At 45.8% G+C, this 18,663-nt stretch overlaps 1 long non-coding RNA gene across 3 annotated transcripts in view; it reads left to right on the forward strand.

The window, feature by feature from the left end:
* The window catches only part of LOC144753267 (uncharacterized), a 297,387-nt gene that overhangs the window by 159,761 nt on the left and 118,963 nt on the right, over positions 1–18,663 (forward strand). The window lies entirely within an intron of this gene.

Consider the following 18,663-nt stretch of genomic DNA (forward strand, 5'->3'; position numbering starts at 1 on the left):
GAGCATCGCAGTCTCCCCCTGCACGAAGATTTAAAGTTACCACCCTAAGTCTCTGGAGACTCTGAAGAAATAACCCCTCAAGGGATCAGCCAGCATTGAATCACTTCCTGGGCTGAAACTTTTGTTCTACAGCTGGGGGTGTATTGAGTTGGGGATGTCTGGAGAAGGGCATCCCCTGGAGGCGAAGAGGTGCAATTGCACGAGATGTGCATTACTAATGTAATTTCTACGAAGGGCATTGACTAAGGTTATTTCCATGGAGAGACTGTAAGTCACATGTATAATGTGAGGTCATAAGCAATGAGGGGTTATGTCGCCAGACATTCCTGCTGGGGTGTCTGGCTGTATATGCTTAATCCTGTGATTTCATCTGTGATGCCTTTAGGGGCTGCAATTTCAATGCTTTATAAATGTTGTCAAGTCTAATGAGTACCTCATTTAAAGTGATGCCCAAACATATATTCTTGCTACTGCGTTAGGGGAGGGACAACCCAGACTGTTAGCGGCTAAGATGTAGAGGTGCATACTGTATGGTCAGTATACAATGCTCAGTCAGGGTTATGTGTCCCCAGGGCAGGAGTACCTATTTTTAATGCTTGTTGAGATGATGGGGTGGGTCGCCACTGGGATGGTGCCAGTTGGCAGACCTTCGCTCCTTGTTTTGTCAACCCAGTGCATTAGGGGGCAAGATGATGTGCATACCTATGAGTGGTGGTACTAGACCCCCCCCCCGCGGGAGGGGTGGAGATGTTATGCAATGTCACAAAGTAATTCCAACAGCTTATGTATATTTGTAAATTGGTGCATAGTATTAAGTAGTGTGTGTGTTTAATAAATGTACTCTTACTTTTATAAAGCGAAGCAAGACTGGACAATCAATTATTGAGTGTTATTCCTGCGTACCTGTAAATGGTGATTACTAGCCCACACCACCTCCCTTGAATAAGCCTTAGACTTCTGTGGAACGCTACCCTCTGAGAGTAAGGTGCTACACTAGGGTGTTTGGTTCCTAGTGAAGGACAAATGTGACATGTTATTTGTGCAGACCTCACAGATACTGCCTCGTTTTCCAACAGGAGTCCTTCAACCCTCTGGGAGCCCCTGGGCCAGCACAGTTGTGTTAGACTCAAACCTCATTCCAATGGTGTAAAACCAGATCTGGGTTTTTTTGTGGACTATAGGGGCCAAAATGCAGTAACCAAGACACACCCAATTCCTAGAGCTGATGAGTTAATTGACAGGTTGGGGGCATCCACATTTCTCAATACTTTTGATTTGGCATGAGGGTACTGGCAGATAGGTCTGACCCCAGACGCACAAGAAAAGGCAGCATTCTCTGGCCCATGTGGGCATTATCAGTTCGTTGTTCTGCACTTTTGATGAAAGAATGCCCTTGCCACCTTCCAAAGGTTGGTGAATAAAGTTCTTGCTGAGTTGGAGACATTTAGTGAAGCATATCTGGAAGATATTTCAGTCTATAGTTCCACTTGGGAGGATCATCTGATCCACCTTGGGAAGATCCTGAAGGCTCTTCAAGCTGCAGGCCTCACTATCAAGGCAAGCAAGTCCCAGATAGGGCAGGGCACAGTTGTATACTTGGGCCACCTTTTAGGTGGAGGCCAAGTTCAAACTTTGTAGCCCATGATCCAGACAATTCTGAACTCGGAGGCTACAACAACCCAGACTCAAGGCTTGATTGGGTACTACAGAAGGTTTGTGAAGGGGTATGGCACCACTGTGTCACCCCTCACAGGACTTACCAATGTGCCCAGCAACCATTCTTAAAGTCCCAGAGAATTCAAAGCAGTTCATAGTGAAGACAGATGCCTCTGCACATGGGATAGGAGCAGTCCTAACTCACGGCCAATTATGATAGCCATGAGCAGCCTTGGCCAGCCATGATAAATCCTAATAGATTTATTAATCCTTGGACCCAGAGGGCACTTTAGAGTTTCCCCCTGAAAATCTACCAATCTTTAGTGTACCTGAATGACTGATGTAGACCAGCCTGCCCCCAAAGACATGTTTCTGAACCGCTGCAGGTGAGAGGCCACGCTAATTGGGGGCAGTAACAATGCCAGCTCCGCCGGAGGTGTTGTCACCTCCTCCAAGCAGAATGGCTATGTAATCAGTATATCAAGGCAACAGGCTTCAAAGGCCTCCGCCACCTTTAATATGCGACCCTTGCTTCCCACCAGACCTGCCATGGGGTCCATTTAGCACCAGGTTAGGTGGAAAAATTAGCTAGCCAGGAGACGTGTTCCCCATTTATTTATTTGTGGTATTTGTAGAGCGCAACACTCATCCCAAGGGATATCAAGGTGCTTATACCTGGACTGAGACTACCGCCAGTTAGCACTGAGGCGGTCCTTAAGGTTTGGGAAAGAGGAAGGTTTTTAGTTTTCTTCGAAACAGGAGGTAGTTGGTGGTATGTCTTAGGTCTTGAGGGAGCTCATTCCATTTCTTTGCTGCCAGGTAAGAACATGAGCGACCCCCGGTCCTTGTTTTATATATGCGTTTAGTTCTGGCGAGGGCAGACTGGAGTGAACGCAGATTTCTTGTGGGGACGTAAAATTCAATCTTCCCCTGGAGAATCGTAGGACCTGTCTTATGAAGGGCCTTGTGGGCATGACCAAGCAGTTTGAAGACCGCTCTCTGGCGCATCGGCAGCCAGTGCAGTTTATTCAGGCACTCCGAAGCAGATTCAAACTTGCCTTTATTGCAGATAAGTTTAGCCGCCGAATTCTGTAGTACTTGTAGGCGTGTGAACAGATACTCGTTCATGCCCACAAACAGCGCGTTGCCGTAGTCCAGACGGCTAACTAGCAAGGCTTGAGTGACGGAACGTCTGCAATCCAGGGGTATCCATGGAAATAGTCTGGCAAGAAGCTTCAAGATGGAGAAGCCTTTGCCACAAAGGGATCGCACATGATCTTTCATGGACAATGCGTCATCCATAATGACGCCCAGATTCCTTGCGTGTTGTGTCGGGATGGGGGCCATACCAAGCGAGGGTGGCCACCACGTCACATCCCACACACGTTTGGCATTGCCCATCAGGCTGGTTTCCCTAAGGTGGGCTACCTGATATGAACACAAAAACTAGAATTCCGCCATTTTGGTTTTGGGTGGATTTAGGCTCACTGGGTTAGGGTTATACCCCACTGGAAGTTGTCATATAGGGGGTTTAGTTGCCCTAAAGGTAAGAAGCCCATTGGCTATTACCTGTCACTTCCTTTTACGCCCCTAAATTGAGTATTTCATCGAGACCCCTGATGCCAGGAACTCAGATTCGACAGATCCAGAAGAAGAGGACAAAGAATAGTCACGAGAAAAGAAGAACTGAAGACTTGCGATGGACTTTGGCACAAAACCCTGTCTGCCTTCACCAGTCTTGACAATCGTAACAAAGTGACTCATCTTGTAGCTGAGCAAACACCAAGAATGCTGGTAGACTACCAGCCCTTCACAAATTTCCAGCAATCTTCCTTGTAGTAGAGGAGCTACTCCCCTGCAGTCCATAGGCCCCAAAAAGGTCGAGTCTGGTTCACCACGTTGCAGCTCCCCAACTAGCCCGACACACTAGCCACTGAGTTAGAGGACACCAGAACCGACCAAAGGCGCATAGCACCAATACCCAGGGTACCAGACCTCTTGCAGCAAACAAAGCCTGTGAGAGTCCAGTCCAGACTCCCACTGCACCGAGAAAGAGCAGCCAATGAGGGAAGTCTGCACTACAGAGACCCACTTCCAGAGTGGCCCAGCTGCCCTTATTTCTGCACCCTTTAACGCACAGAGCACAGCTGATCTATCCACTCTGCACCAAGTCCCAGAATTGACTGTGCTTTCTTGCTCCCAAGACCCTTGTGACCCGAACTCTCAATTGGGAACTCCCAGACTTGTCCCCAAGTCTCCCTCTGCAACTTTTTTTTTTAGGTGGCCCCCTTCTTTCTAAAGTCACAAAAAAAACAAGGGAACCCTACCCACAAATGACGCCCCCAGAAAACGAACCCTACGAACAGTGCCTATGATTCTTGATAGTCATTGTTCCAAACTATTGTGTTCATTATTAATGTGGTCGTTTTCTTGCACTATTATTCCTTTTAGAAACCGTATATGTCACTCCTGTTTGTATTAGTTTTGTATAATTGTTGTACCTCCTTGGTTCTTACTTTACACTTTGGGTCACTTTGCACTTAATTTTGTAACACTAAGAATATTTATTGATTGTTGAAAAAGTATGAAAAAAATCAAACAAAGAAACATAAAATTTAATGATGATATGGAATCTTCTGTGTAGAGTCGTTTCTCTGCGGGAGCTATTTGCTGAAGCCCTTTTAATCCCTGCCTAACGCAGCGCTCGCCTCGCGCTTTTTAAACTTAACTCACCCTCACTCAGGGACCTCTCCCTGCTTGTCAACTTCCCGCGCAGCCGAGACTCTTGCTGTAGCGGCCCCAGGATCCCTTGCTCGCCGCTTCCCCAGCCACGCCCACTCTCCTTGGCCACGCCCACCTGGGCTCTACATATAGGAGCTGACTACGAGCTCAGGTAGTTGGACGTCTCCCCTGCCTTCCGCGGGAGCTATTTGCTGAAGCCCTTTTAATCCCTGCCTAACGCAGCGCTCGCCTCGCGCTTTTTAAATGTAACTCACTCTCACTCAGGGACCTCTCCCTGCTTGTCAACTTCACGCCCACTCTCCTTGGCCACGCCTACTTGGGCTCTACATATAGAAGCTGATTACGAGCTCAGGTAGTTGGACGTCTCCCCTGCCTTCCGCGGGAGCTATTTGCTGAAGCCCTTTTAATCCCTGCCTAACGCAGCGCTCGCCTCGCGCTTTTTAAACTTAACTCACCCTCACTCAGGGACCTCTCCCTGCTTGTCAACTTCCCGCGCAGCCGAGACTCTTGCTGTAGCGGCCCCAGGATCCCTTGCTCGCCGCTCCCCCAGCCACGCCCACTCTCCTTGGCCACGCCCACCTGGGCTCTACATATAGGAGCTGACTACGAGCTCAGGTAGTTGGACGTCTCCCCTGCCTTCCGCGGGAGCTATTTGCTGAAGCCCTTTTAATCCCTGCCTAACGCAGCGCTCGCCTCGCGCTTTTTAAATTTAACTCACTCTCACTCAGGGACCTCTCCCTGCTTGTCAACTTCACGCCCACTCTCCTTGGCCACGCCCACTTGGGCTCTACATATAGGAGCTGATTACGAGCTCAGGTAGTTGGACGTCTCCCCTGCCTTCCGCGGGAGCTATTTGCTGAAGCCCTTTTAATCCCTGCCTAACGCAGCGCTCGCCTCGCGCTTTTCAAACTTAACTCACCCTCACTCAGGGACCTCTCCCTGCTTGTCAACTTCCCGCGCAGCCGAGACTCTTGCTGTAGCGGCCCCAGGATCCCTTGCTCGCCGCTCCCCCAGCCACGCCCACTCTCCTTGGCCACGCCCTCAACGGTCCTATAAACCATGTGTTTTCCCCGTTCGCGCAGCAGACGGGCGCAGCGGGCGCGCCGTTGGCAAGCCCGTCTGCGCCCGTCCGCGACCGGCCGGGACCAGGGGCCACAGACCCTGCTCAAATCTTGACCTACTCCTCTGCCCAACTATCTGCACTTAAGACCCCCAGCCTTCTCTCTCCCTCACTCACTCTTCGTCTGGATTCACTTGGTGTCCTCGCGGCTCACTGCCCCTGTCCACCTTCTTTCTCCCCCCCCTCCACTTCCCCACCCCTTCTCCCACCGACCACTCTCCCTTCGCCACCACCTCTATCCGCAGCCTCCCCTCTTCTGCTTAATACTCGGTCAGCAGTCAAGCACCAAATCGAACTCTCCAATCTCCTTTCCTCAGACTCCCTTGATTATCTCTTTCTTACCGAAACGTGGTTCACGACCTCCTAGCTATCCTCCCAGACACTCATTATGCACTCCGTATGGATCGTCCGGCGGGCAAAGCTGGTGGCGGAGTGGCAATGATCATTCGCTCAACGCTTAGATTCCAGCTTCTTGATCACCCTTCCATTCCTCACGTGGACTTTTTGGTTGCTCGTTCCACCAATCTCAATGATCCTCTCACTCTTGTGCTTGTTTATCGCCCTCCCCAGTCCATGCCTCAGTTTGTTCCCTTACTACAGGACCTTCTTGCCACTTTGGCGGTAAACAACTCTTCTGTTATCCTCCTTGGGGATTTTAATTATTGGCCTGACGACCCCAGAGAATGCTCTGCTTCCAAGGACTTCTCTGCCAAATATGGTCACTGCGCCGCCAAATTTCTCCTCCCTCTATCCTTCCCTGCATCTGGTCGGATCATTTTATGATTTCTTTTAATACTTTTTCTGCCTCCTCTGTAAAAATCCCTTTCACCAAGAATGCGTCAGTCCGCTGCTGGAGCAAGACGGACCTTGTTCTTCTCTCTTCTTCCCTGGCCTCCACAGCCCCTGATCTGACGGATCTCCATATTGAAACCCAAGCTAATGCCATCAGCTCTTGGCTTTCTTCCTCTTGTGATACCGCCGCCCCCCTAAAGAAAGTCAAATCTGTTCGGCCTTACGATGCCAACAGATGGTTCACGAGCGAACTTAAAGATCTCAAGCTCAGTCTCAGGCGCTCGGAGCGCCACTGGAGACGCAATTACTGTCCCAAGCTCCGCTCCAGGTACAGACTCTTATTGAACAACTATAAGAAAGCTGTTGTGTCAGCCAAAACAGCTTACTTTTCAGAGAAGATTGCTCTCTCTACTAATAAGCCCCGTGAGATCTTCTCCCTGGTCAAGCAGCTTGCCACCTCTGACCGCACAAATATCAGCTCCGTTCCGTCTCAGTCTTTTTGCCTCACCCTTAATAATTACTTTATCGATAAGATCACTGCCATTAAAAACAATATTCCCACAGTCTCCCAAATTCAAGTCACATTTTGTCCCCCTCCGCCGCCTGTCCTACTGGATCATTTTCTTCCTATCACTCATGACCAATTTCTTCTTTTACTTGCCAGGATCAAGTCTGGCTCCCCAGCTGACTGCGCCCCGGCTCGAATTCTTCAAACCCTCTTTACCTCCTGCCCTGTACCCCCTCTCACTTTGCTTAACTCCTCCTTAGCCCTTGGATCTGTCCCCTCTTCCTTTAAAACCGCAATAGTCTTCCCTATCATAAAAAAACCTGGTTTGGATCCCTCTTCACCCCCTAATTTTAGACCCATCTCCCTTCTTCCCAACCTGGGCAAGGTCTTGGAAAGACATGTGACCTCTTGTCTCTCCTCCCACATTGAGGAACACTGCCTCTTAGCTTCCCACCAAGGAGGCTTCCGCCCTGGCCATTCCACAGAGACTGTTGTCACTGCGGTTATGGACGAGCTCAAGGGCAAGGCGGATCTCGGTCTACCCCAGGCGTTGGTGCTCCTCGACCTGTCGGCTGCGTTCGACACGGTTGACCATGTCATTCTTCTCGACCGTGTCCGCGCAGCCGGCATCAGAGGGGCTGCACTTTCCTGGATAGCATCTTTCCTCCAGGGCAGAACCCAGGCAGTCCATCTTGCAGGTTTCCCCGCTCCTCCCTGCCCCCTTGTGTGTGGAGTCCCTCAAGGCTCCTCTCTCTCCCCTCTTCTTTTCAATCTCTATATCTATCCTCTTATTCTTTCTCTTCAGGAGCTGGGGGTCACCGTGTATAACTACGCTGATGACCTTCAGCTCATCTTTGATTTGTCCACCCCTGATTCTCCCTCTTTCCTTAGTTCCACTCTAATTTTCATCTCGGATTGGATGATCACCAACCATCTCAAGTTGAATCCGGACAAGACGGAGCTTGTCCTCACTGGTGGTCCCACTAATCCTTGGTCCCCTTCTTACTGGCCCCCTTCCTTTGGCCCCTCCCCCTCACCTGTTCCTTCTGTTCGTACCTTGGGCATTAAGGTTAGCAATGACCTTTCAATTCACGCCCAAGTCAGCTCCGTTATTTCATCCTGTTTCTTGTCCCTTCGTCTTATCCGAAAAATTTCCCGCTTCTTTTCTACCTCTGCCCTTAAATCGATCATTATGGCCCTCATCACTTCCCGCCTTGATTATGGGAATTGTCTCTATGCTGGCATCCCGGCCTTCGAATCACGACGGCTACAGGCTATTCAGAATCAAGCCGCCCGTCTAATTTTCCATCTCCCCAAATTCTCTCACATCACGCCCATCCTCAAGTCCCTTCACTGGCTCCCGGTACACCTCCGCTCTCTCTTCAAACTAGCCTGCTTAGCTTTTCTGGCCTACACTCACTCCGCTCCTCTCTTTATTGCTTCTCTAGTCACTCCTTACACTCCGACTCGTACCCTTCGCTCCTCATCCCTTCTCCTTCTCCAAGTTCCCCGGTTTCGTAAATCTCGGACCGGTGGCACCCGTTTCTCGGTTTTGGCCCCCCAGTTTTGGAACAGTCTCCCATTATCCATTCGGTCTGCTCCCAACTATTCATCTTTCCGCAAAGTTTTAAAAACTTTTCTTTTTCTCCAGGCCTTCCCAGTTTAGCCCTCCGATAGCACTGTAGACTCCAACTCTCCAGCGCCAGGAAGCCGCTTGGCCGCAGTGCGCTCTAGCAAGTTCCTTTTCAATTTCAATTTCTGTCGGATACCCTCCTTCAACCCTTTAATTGTTATTAATTAACATATACTATAATGACTTTCAGTCTTACATTTATTGTGCCACTGGAACCGTTGTTTTCCCTTCTTTCTAAAGGCGTAGTCCACAAAGCTACCAACCCGATTAGCACCTCTGCACCTGGGCTCCCCAGGGCAGGTAACGAGCAACTGATGGCGGTACTTTGGATGTTGGCCCCCTAAGTCTTGAAGGAGACCCCTAAAAACTGACCGTAAATAACTGTGCTACATATGCCTTTTTTTCTTTTGGAATTAACAGATATTTCCATATACATGTATACTTTATTTCCCACCACTATATATATGAAACTGTGGGGGATTGAGTTATTTGCTCGCCACTTGATCTTAACATTTTCTCCAGCCTTTTATTAGAGTTTATTTTCAAGACTACTGTACCCGGCTAATGCGAGGGCTTACTTTTGGTCAGATAGTTGGTTTTGCTTAGTAGTAATCTCTCCAACTGGCTAAATCCCAGTTTATAGGTGAAGAAAGCAGAATGCCCAGTTTATAAGTGAAGAGAGCAGAATGCCACTATAGGAACTGGTGGTCCAGTGGGCTCAGAAGTAGGTTCTGAAGTAGGGAGGGGTGATAAATTCCACTCCGCAGGCGGAGTTTTGGCCACTTCGTGTCACACATGTAATGCAGAGTCCCAGCCAAATTCCACCAGCCGGCGTGTGGTGGAGATTTTTCTTGCGCGCGGCTCGCCAACAGTAAGTTAGCAAGCGAGATTTGGCATCCCCTAGCGGATTTTCAGACTTTAGAGGGGACCCAGTGAGATTTCCCCAACTTGGGTGGTCGCGACCATTCGCTGTAGGAAAACTGCAGCTCAAGTAGAAAATCTACTCGAACAATATCAAAATCAACTCAATAACCAGCGCCCCAAGGCGCCCCACCGTGTGACATTGGCGCTGATTTTCAGCACATAATTAGCTCCCAGCACTAAAAATCATTGCGAGCAGTGAGATCCGCCTAGTTACACCTATTGGCTGAACTCTTCAGAATCTTGCAGAGTTTTTATGTAACTCTGCGCACCTCTGTGGACTGAAACATTGGGAGTTCTACCCACCCCTACTCAGAAGGCTTAGCAGCTCACTCACTTGATGCTCCTCACCCAGCATGCCCTAACATTGTAGCCAGCATAAGCCACAGATCAAGACACGGAATGCTTGCATTGCCATCATTGAGGGCTGAAGGGGCAGCATCCAATGTATGGAGAAGAGGTCGAAAAAAGAAAGACTAAACAAAATGTCATGTTATTGATTGTAGGAGGGGCTTCTATTTAATCCCACTACCCGCTCACAGCAGCTTCAGCGTTACAAACATCGCCCTCAAAAGTGCTCCGTCTTCTCAGGAGCGATCCAGGAGTACCAGCGGCGAAAAGCCTTTTCAAGCCGGCATCTTCTGATAGGCTTATTCTACCTACAAAGTCTTTGTTGGGTAACATTTAGAGGATTTCCGTCTGTTATAGCATACCATAATACTGGTTCTGCTGCAGTTTCCTACATTAGTTGGTGATCTCTACATGCTGAAATCAGGAGTTTCAGCGAGGCAGGTGCTGTTTGACCTTGCACTGGCTATATTGACAACACATCTGAAATAACTTGCTTGTTGGAATAAGTTACACAGGAATGTTTCGAACACCAGTGTTCCGTCATTCACTTATAATTGCATCCACATTTAATCAATTGACATCATAGGTGTTGCCCAACTTCAGCGTTACATATTCATTTTGATTATTTCTGTCTTTCTGTCTTTGTTGTCTTTTTTTCTAGATTCCTTGTAAGGCAAAATTATAATCATGGCTTTGATAGCTGTGTATATGGCAGAGCAATCACTTTTTACATTGACAGGAGGGTATCATACTCATTTTGGTCACTAGTTGCAGTTAGATAGCGCGTCATACCCCTGACAAGGCGCCCAAACATTATAGGTGATTGGCAGCACGCCACACTGCAATCTACTGGTGCTAGACCCAGTGGCATAGCTAAGGGCGACCCCAGGCGGCATGAGTTTTGGGGGCGGTGGTGAACTCCCCCAGCTTTTACCTGCCGACTCAGGGCGGCAATTGCAAGCACCATGTTGCTGGCTGGTGCAGCACCCCCCCACTCTTCACTGCGGCCGCCACAGGGCGGCAAATGCAGGGACCGCCACGGGCGACCAGAGGGCTAGCTACGCCGCCGGCTAGCCCTGTAGAGACTATTGGTCTCAATGTAAGGCACTGCTGAGGAGCACAGCATGACAGCACCGGATACAGGCAGTCATGACAGAAGCTCTCTGTAATCCCCATGGAGCAAGGGATGAGCAACACACAAGCATTGAATTGTAAACAGCCAACCATGGAAAAGGATTCCACAAGTCCATCTAGTAGTGACAAGGAATAACCCCAAAGCAGGTACAGGAGAGGCATAGCCGCAGTAAGGGTTCTTTAGTAAACACAGAGCAACAGAGGTGGGGCTCACATGGTTACAGGCAAACCTAGTTAAGCTGTATAGGTTAGAACCTTGACCATGAGGAGAGGAACACATGCGTCAACACAAAGCTCTACGGCGTCTGCTCAGGGTTGGTAGAAGAGAGACCACATAACCGATTAGAAACAAATCCCCCACTGGACATCAATGTTGGCCAATCGAAACTCGGTCAACATGTGTTTCGCCACTATTAGTGTGCAGGCCTAGGGGGTTTTCAAGGCTGAAAACAAAAACAGCATTTCAAAAGTACTGTTAGAAATTTGTATAATTTAAGGTCTTCTCCATTGTTGTATTTGTGGGTAGTGATCACACGGGTGATACAGAAATCGTGAGTGTGTTGAAAAAGGTGAAGAGCCAATTCTGGTTATCTATAGCTAAATAATTATGCTGTAAACTAATCTGTGTTATACAGTACTAACCAAATTGTCAGCATCTACAATTTTTTCTAATTCACTATAGAAGGTTGCCCCTTTAATTAAAAAAAAGTGCCAAATATATGATTTCCTTGAGGCAGTCAGACACTAAACTATACTTAAAAGCTCTTAAAAAACACTCATAAACGTGTGTATACAACCGCTCTCCCGTAGGTGTGGTGAGCCAGATGAGCAGAACATTCATTAAAGCAGTGCGCCTATTAGTATCATAAGTACACAAGTGAGGCTGTTGCACATTCTTGTGTCCTTGTAGTAATTTTGGGCTTCGATACCTGTACTTACTCTAAGGCAGATCAGTGATATGTCCCAATCTAAGGCACTTCCTTTTGATTTGAGAGCAAATCTTAGTTATGAGCAGCAGGAATTTGTGGCAAATGGCCAGATGTAAGGATGTAAATCTGTATTGTAAAGCGTGAACTACTCACCCTTACGGGTCACAAGGCGCTAGGGGCCGTCGTGGAAATGAAGCGAGCTATTGCCCAGAGTCACATGGTGCTGAGCTGAGCTGCTGCCGGAGCCGGGAACCGTGAACCCTGTGCTACGATGTCAGCTGCCCTGGCCGCTGCACCACACCTCTCCATGTACAAAATTCCCTTTTTGTATTTCCTAAATACCGAAATCCTAAGAAATTGCTATTTAGGAAATGCAACATGGAATGTACAAGAATAGATATTTCCTAATAGAAATCATAAATTTGGGAAACACAAAATCAAGGCTGCCTATGGGCCTAACGACCCCCCCCCCCCTTGATGCACCCTCAAAAAGGAGGTGCACATCTAAAGGGTACACTTACCCTCGGGGCAAGTGTGCACGATATGGCAATTAAAAAAAAAGCATTTTGGGGTGCTTTTTTTCAAATTGCACATAGTTACCATTTACTTGGAGTCGATGGTAATAACATTTCTTAAATGCCCATTTCGCATTTAGGAAATGCTTTGTAGATGTGCTTAGGAAATTGCAAATAGGAAAACCCTATTAGCTATTCCTATTTAGGGAATCGCAAAATGCAATATCTACCTTTGTACATATAGGGCCATATGTATCTGCGAATTTCGGCCTTTGCGAATGCTAATTAGCTAAATGGTATGTATCAAACATGTTTGATGCAAAATAAGGAATAGCAAAATTTGCTATTCCTTATTTTGCGATTTCACTTAAGGAATCGCAAATTTTGCGGTTCCTTAAATGCAATGTATCAAAAAAAAATATTCAAAAAATGCCATTAAGGATTCGCAAATTACCACCAACTTCTAGTTGGTGGTAAGTTGCGAATTCTTCTCAAAAAGCTTTTTTCCCAAAAACCAAAGGTGCCATATGACGCCCATACATGCCCTTAGGGCATGTATGTGCGCCATATGCCCCCAAATGTCTTTTTCAAGGGTGCAGCAGGGTGTTCTTGAGACACCCCTGCACCCTTCAAACAATTCCTAATTTGCGATTAGCAAATTGCTAATCGCAAAATTGCCCCTTCATTCCTATGGGCCTCCTGACCCATAGAAATGAATGGGTAATTTGCGATTAGCAATTTGCTAATCGCAAATTAGGAATGGTAAGGAATCGCTATTAAAACGAGATTTTGTACATACATATCGTTTTGCGAATTCCAAATAGCGATTCCTTAAAATTCGCTATTTGGAATTCGCAAAACGGAACTATGATACATATGGCCCTTAAAAAGGTAATTTAGCATTTCTTAACGGACCGAAATTGCGATTCAGTCCGCTAAAAAATGCTAAATCGTTTCGTACATCTTGCCCTAAATCACAATCATGAGTTCAGCGGTACAGTCTGTACATGATTTTTGCTCGCTTTGCCCAGAAACACCTGGCCTTTCTTTGACCTTCAGCGTGTGTGAACTCAGCTGCAAAAATAATGCATACATTACCCTCATGAAAGATTCACTAACAGCCGCACATGTTTGAAATACCCAACAGCCACAATAGCAATAACACCAATGAAGCATTGCATCAGAGACGAATGTGGCCAGTGGCCGCTTATCTGTGAAGCACACTGTGGCTATTAAGGATTTGTCACGAGATACACGTAACCAGGAAAAATATTACAATGGTGGATCCGGGTAATGGAGTGTTTCTGACAAGGTGACCAGGATGATGCAAGATGGTGGCATACATCACTTCTCAAGTCTATTCACTCCTTACAAAGAAAGGCTGATATAGCATTGAATCCCCTGTGCAGCTGTGTGTGCAGTAAAATAGATAATCCTGAAACTTCATTCAACTACAAAGTATAAAATAAAACATTTCTATATGATACTAGTTAGCAGGGGTTTGCTGGTTTTGGTTGCAGTCTAATTAAAAGATGTCAATGTTGTCCCAATGCATAATGCACAACTTATCAACATCAAAGGGAACAAGCATTTGCACTGAAATATGCCTCACGTGTGTGCAATTTTGAGCTATTGGTGTTGCAAAATCAAATTGTTTGTTTGTTTGTTCAGAAATATTTCAGCAGTAGCATAAGTAATAGTAAATTAAACTGTACTTATTAAGGAAAGGGTGCAGTACCACAGACTGCTGCTAGGTGTCCATGTGAAGTTGTAAAGGGACCTCTATTAGTCACATAAGGTGCTTCACCTATAATAGAATTATAAAGAGAAAGATTGGTGCTGAGCATACGCTTTCATTTCTTTTTATAGGAAGTGAGATTTTTGTTCGTTTGCATTTTAAATATGCATTATTGTTGGTCTTTTTGTGAAAGAAAGGTAAATAATCAAGAATGGAGCATTTTGAAAACGCAAGCTAACAAAAATTTCACTTCCAATAAAAACAATTTGAAATGTATGTTCAGCTGTAATTTATCTGTTTATAATAGGGAGCATTAATGAGTGCGACCATTTTTATGTAGGTTTTTGCAGACTTTGTGGTATGTGGCGCTTTAACTTTATATGTTTACAGCTAAAGTGTGCCCTGCCGTAATTGTAGAAAATGAAATAAATAGAAAGCAAAGGTGGGCGGCCGCTATGTTGAAATGGAAAATTGATAATGCTGTAAAGGCGGCTGCTTGCCTTATTTAAAAATATATGTACTTTATTACCATTCGCAGCACGCCACACTTTAGCTTTACACGTCAACAGCTAAAGCACGGCATGCCACGATTATTACAAAGTAAATAAATAGAAAAGAAAGGCAGCGGTTGGCCATTTTTTTCTATTTATTTACTTTTGTAGCAATTGCGGCATGCCTCGCTTTAGCTTTACACATGTAAAGCTAAAGTGCGACTTGCCGAGAAAGGTAATAAAGTATTTAAATGAAACAAAAGACGTAAAGCTCATATCTATGTGCCGTTAATGGTACAAAAGTAAATAAATAGAAAGGAAAGACGAACAGCTGTCATTTTAAAGGGAAAGCCGACAATTATGGAAATGCGACAGGGTGGCTTTTTTTTTTTTTTCTTTTCTTAAAGCCCATATCCTGAATACAACATGTCTCGAAGAGACAGTGCAAGCGCTGCCTAGGCGAGACATAAAAAGGCTGCACCATTATGCCTGTTTTTAAGTCTCTAACCTCTGTGGTGGCACACGGATGTCTAAAGTAAACAAGGGCTTTTCTGCTTAAAGAAGGCAGTTTGATCAATTAGATGGTTAAGCTTTAAACTGTCAGAAGACGTTGAGCAATAAACCCGACATGAAATGCAACTGCAAAAAAGCAAGCAGGCGTGCGGGAGATAAGCACATTTACAAAATTGCAACTCACGTCAAATGTTATTTCTTTTGCTTCTGTATAATTGTGCTAAATTTATGAAAGATGACTGAAAATTTGAAACATGCCAACTATGGCATACATTCACAATCTTCAAGTGATACAGGTGAGTCAAGATCAGGCCTGTATCCTAATACCTACCTTGTCGACTTCTACTTTGGCTTTTACTATGCATCTCTTTCAACACACCCACTTTTGGTGGGTAGCAAGTGGCATTCCACCCCTGGACCACTCACCTCAAAGGCTTTAGGTTTCACTTGCTGTGATTGTTGTCATTGCCAGTGTCTGTGTAGCCTGGGCAATTACCAGATGCCTGATGCACACAAGAAAAAAAACCCACACACACAAACTGCAATACCTCTCTTTGCCTTCCCTAGAGCATATTGGCAGCCTCGTACCATACCACTTCTTATATCCCGCCATCTTTCACGTTACTCGCCTGTTCCTCATAGTGACCTCGAACAGTCTTGTCACTGCGCTGCAACAGCATCGCAGAGAAGTGCAAATGGAGCGTCACTGCTATTTCTGTTGCTTGAGGGGAATTTGAACATCACATAATTGGAACTGGCATCTACTCTTTAACCGGATTGAAACTGGTATGCGACCAGGTTGAAATATTGAGCCAACACCTGCAAACGGCGAGTTGTGAAGCAGGTCCCACACCCATCCATCTTCTCATTCTTATTTGCCGTCTCAGTTGTATGAACATCTCCTCTGACCTTCTGTGGTGAACACCACTAGCAACATCCATCCTTTGTACCTCCTTGCAATCTTTTACTTTTCTGTTCCTGCTTTGCAGTCGCTGATTTTTTTCTAAAAATCTTCTCCCCCGCCAAAGTCTGTCACTCGTGCTGTCCTCCTCATCTTCAAAACCTTGCATTAGATAAGGACTTTTCCTGATTTGTTAAAACCATCCTTTCGATTAAAATGTTTGCAGTTAGCTATTGCCTGCTGCATTTTGCCTGGTTGTGTGCAGCTACTAGATATATACTTTGCATTCACAAACCACAATATTATACAATCATATAAACATTGACTGATGTATTGTGAGCATACTACTATTCGGAGACCCATTTACTACATTGTTTATACAAAATATAGAACGAGACCTTCTTCATATTAAATCTTTGTGAAGGACGATGTCATGGGGTCAAAAGTTAGGTGAAGTTACTTCTTGTGTGGTATTGTGGGTCATGGATCATGTGATTTTACCATCATCATTGAAGCCTGGCTTTCAACCTCCAACCTTCTCTGAATGTTTCAGAGGTCTGGTAATGATAATGAAATGAAACTACCCTCCTGAACATTGAAGAACTGAAGAAATCTTTTCAACTGGAGGTGTAGGCTAGATCGGTGCTCTTCTCACAGTACTTACCGCCACCATCTTCTACGTCATTGGCAGCTGATTGCTCCACTACCAACTTCGTGAGCATGTCAACATCAGAGTTAGTGGTATGGTTCAACATCCTTCCTGGAGAACAAGACCCACCAAATCAAGTTTGATGCTTATCTCTTTATCTCCCTCCTCCACCTAAGGAGTCAGTTCATGCATCTCTCTGCCCTCCCCCCTCGCAACCTCGTTTTGCATCCACCCTCGTCCACGTCACTTTGGTCCCACATACGTGTCCCCATCTTGCTTCCACCCTGTGTTGTTTCCCCTTTAAAAAAAACCTAGGCCCCATTAGAGCCTCCCCATTCGTGCTTCCACCACCTGCTTTAAGAAAAGAAAATAGGAATGTTGTATTTTACTGTACACAACTCGGTAACTAAAGAGAAACAAGCATTTGCAATGCAATAGGTCTCGCATTAGGAAAGTTTGAGCTATTGGTATTGTAAATGACAAATATTTTATTAATGTGTTGGTTTTGAAAATAGAGAAATTAATAGCTTTGTCATTTACAATGCCAATAGTTATAACTTTTGCAAATGTGACACCTATAGCATTTGTAATGCAATATGTGTTGTATTTACGTGACTTAGATGTATTGATATTACAAATAACAATGGCTTAATTTTTTAAAATAATTAATACTTAAATAAAAGTTATTGTAATTTATAATGGCAATGGCTTAAACTTTTGTAAATAACTTTTGTGAAGATTATGTTCAGTGTATTTTATTGTGACGAAAATCCAAGAACAGAAGTGAAATATTAACATCTTTTTGTAACATTTGTAATAAAGCTTGAAACATTGAGAGAACATATTTGAACCACTTGTTGTTGAATGGTTGCACAGATTGATGCTGTGGTGGTGCTGAGTGAGGCTGTGGCGTTCAATGATGCTGTGGTGCGCATAGTGATGTTGTGGTGCCCCTGAGTGATGCTGTGGTGGTGCTGGGAGATGCTGTGGTGATGCGATAGATAGATAGAGTGAGTGTGATAGATAGAGGGAGGGCGATAGATAGATATAGGGAGGGCGATAGATAGATATAGGGAGGGCGATAGATAGATAGAGGGAGGGCGATAGATAGATAGAGGGAGGGCGATAGATAGATAGAGGGAGTGCGATAGATAGAGGGAGGGCGAAAGATAGATAGAGGGAGGGCGATAGATAGAGTGAGGAAGGGCGATAGATAGAGGGAGGGTGATAGATAGAGTGAGGGCGATAGATAGAGTGAGGGCAATAGAGTGAGGGCGATAGATAGAGTAGATAGAGGGAGGGCGATAGAGTGAGGGCGATAGATAGAGTGAGGGCGATAGATAGTGTGAGGGCGATAGATAGAGTGAGGGCGATAGATACAGGGAGGGTGATAGATAGAGGGAGGGCGATAGATAGAGCGATAGAGTGAGGGTGATAGATAGATAGATAGATAGATAGATAGATAGATAGATAGATAGATAGATAGATAGATAGATAGATAGATAGATAGATAGATAGATAGATAGATAGATCGATAGAGTGAGGGCGATAGATGGATAGATAGAGTGAGGGCGATCGAAAGATAGATAGAGTGATGGCGATAGAGTCAGCGCGATAGACAGACAGATAGAGTGATGGCAATAGATAGATAGATAGATAGATAGATAGATAGATAGATAGATAGATAGATAGATAGATAGATAGATAGATAGATAGATAGATAGATAGATGGATAGAGTGAGGGCGATAGAGTGAAGGCGATAGATAGAGTGTGGGCGATAGATAGATATATTGATAGAGAGGGGCGATAGATAGAGTGAGGGCGCTAGATAGACAGATAGAGGGTTGTGTGTGGGGTTGTATGTGTGGGGGGTTGTGTGTGTGGGGGGTTGTGTGTGGGGGGGTTGCTTGTGCGTGGGGTTCTGTGTGTTTGGGGGGGTTGTGTGTGTGGAGTTGTGTGTGGGGTTGTGTGTGTGGGGGGTTGTGTGTGTGGGTGTGTGTGGGGGGTTGTTTGGGTGGGTGTGTGTGGGGGGTTGTGTGTGTGGTGTGTGTGTGTTGGGTGTGTGTGGG

This window comes from Lissotriton helveticus, chromosome 5_1, assembly GCF_964261635.1.
Source record: "Lissotriton helveticus chromosome 5_1, aLisHel1.1, whole genome shotgun sequence".
NCBI classification, from domain to species: Eukaryota; Metazoa; Chordata; class Amphibia; order Caudata; family Salamandridae; genus Lissotriton; species Lissotriton helveticus.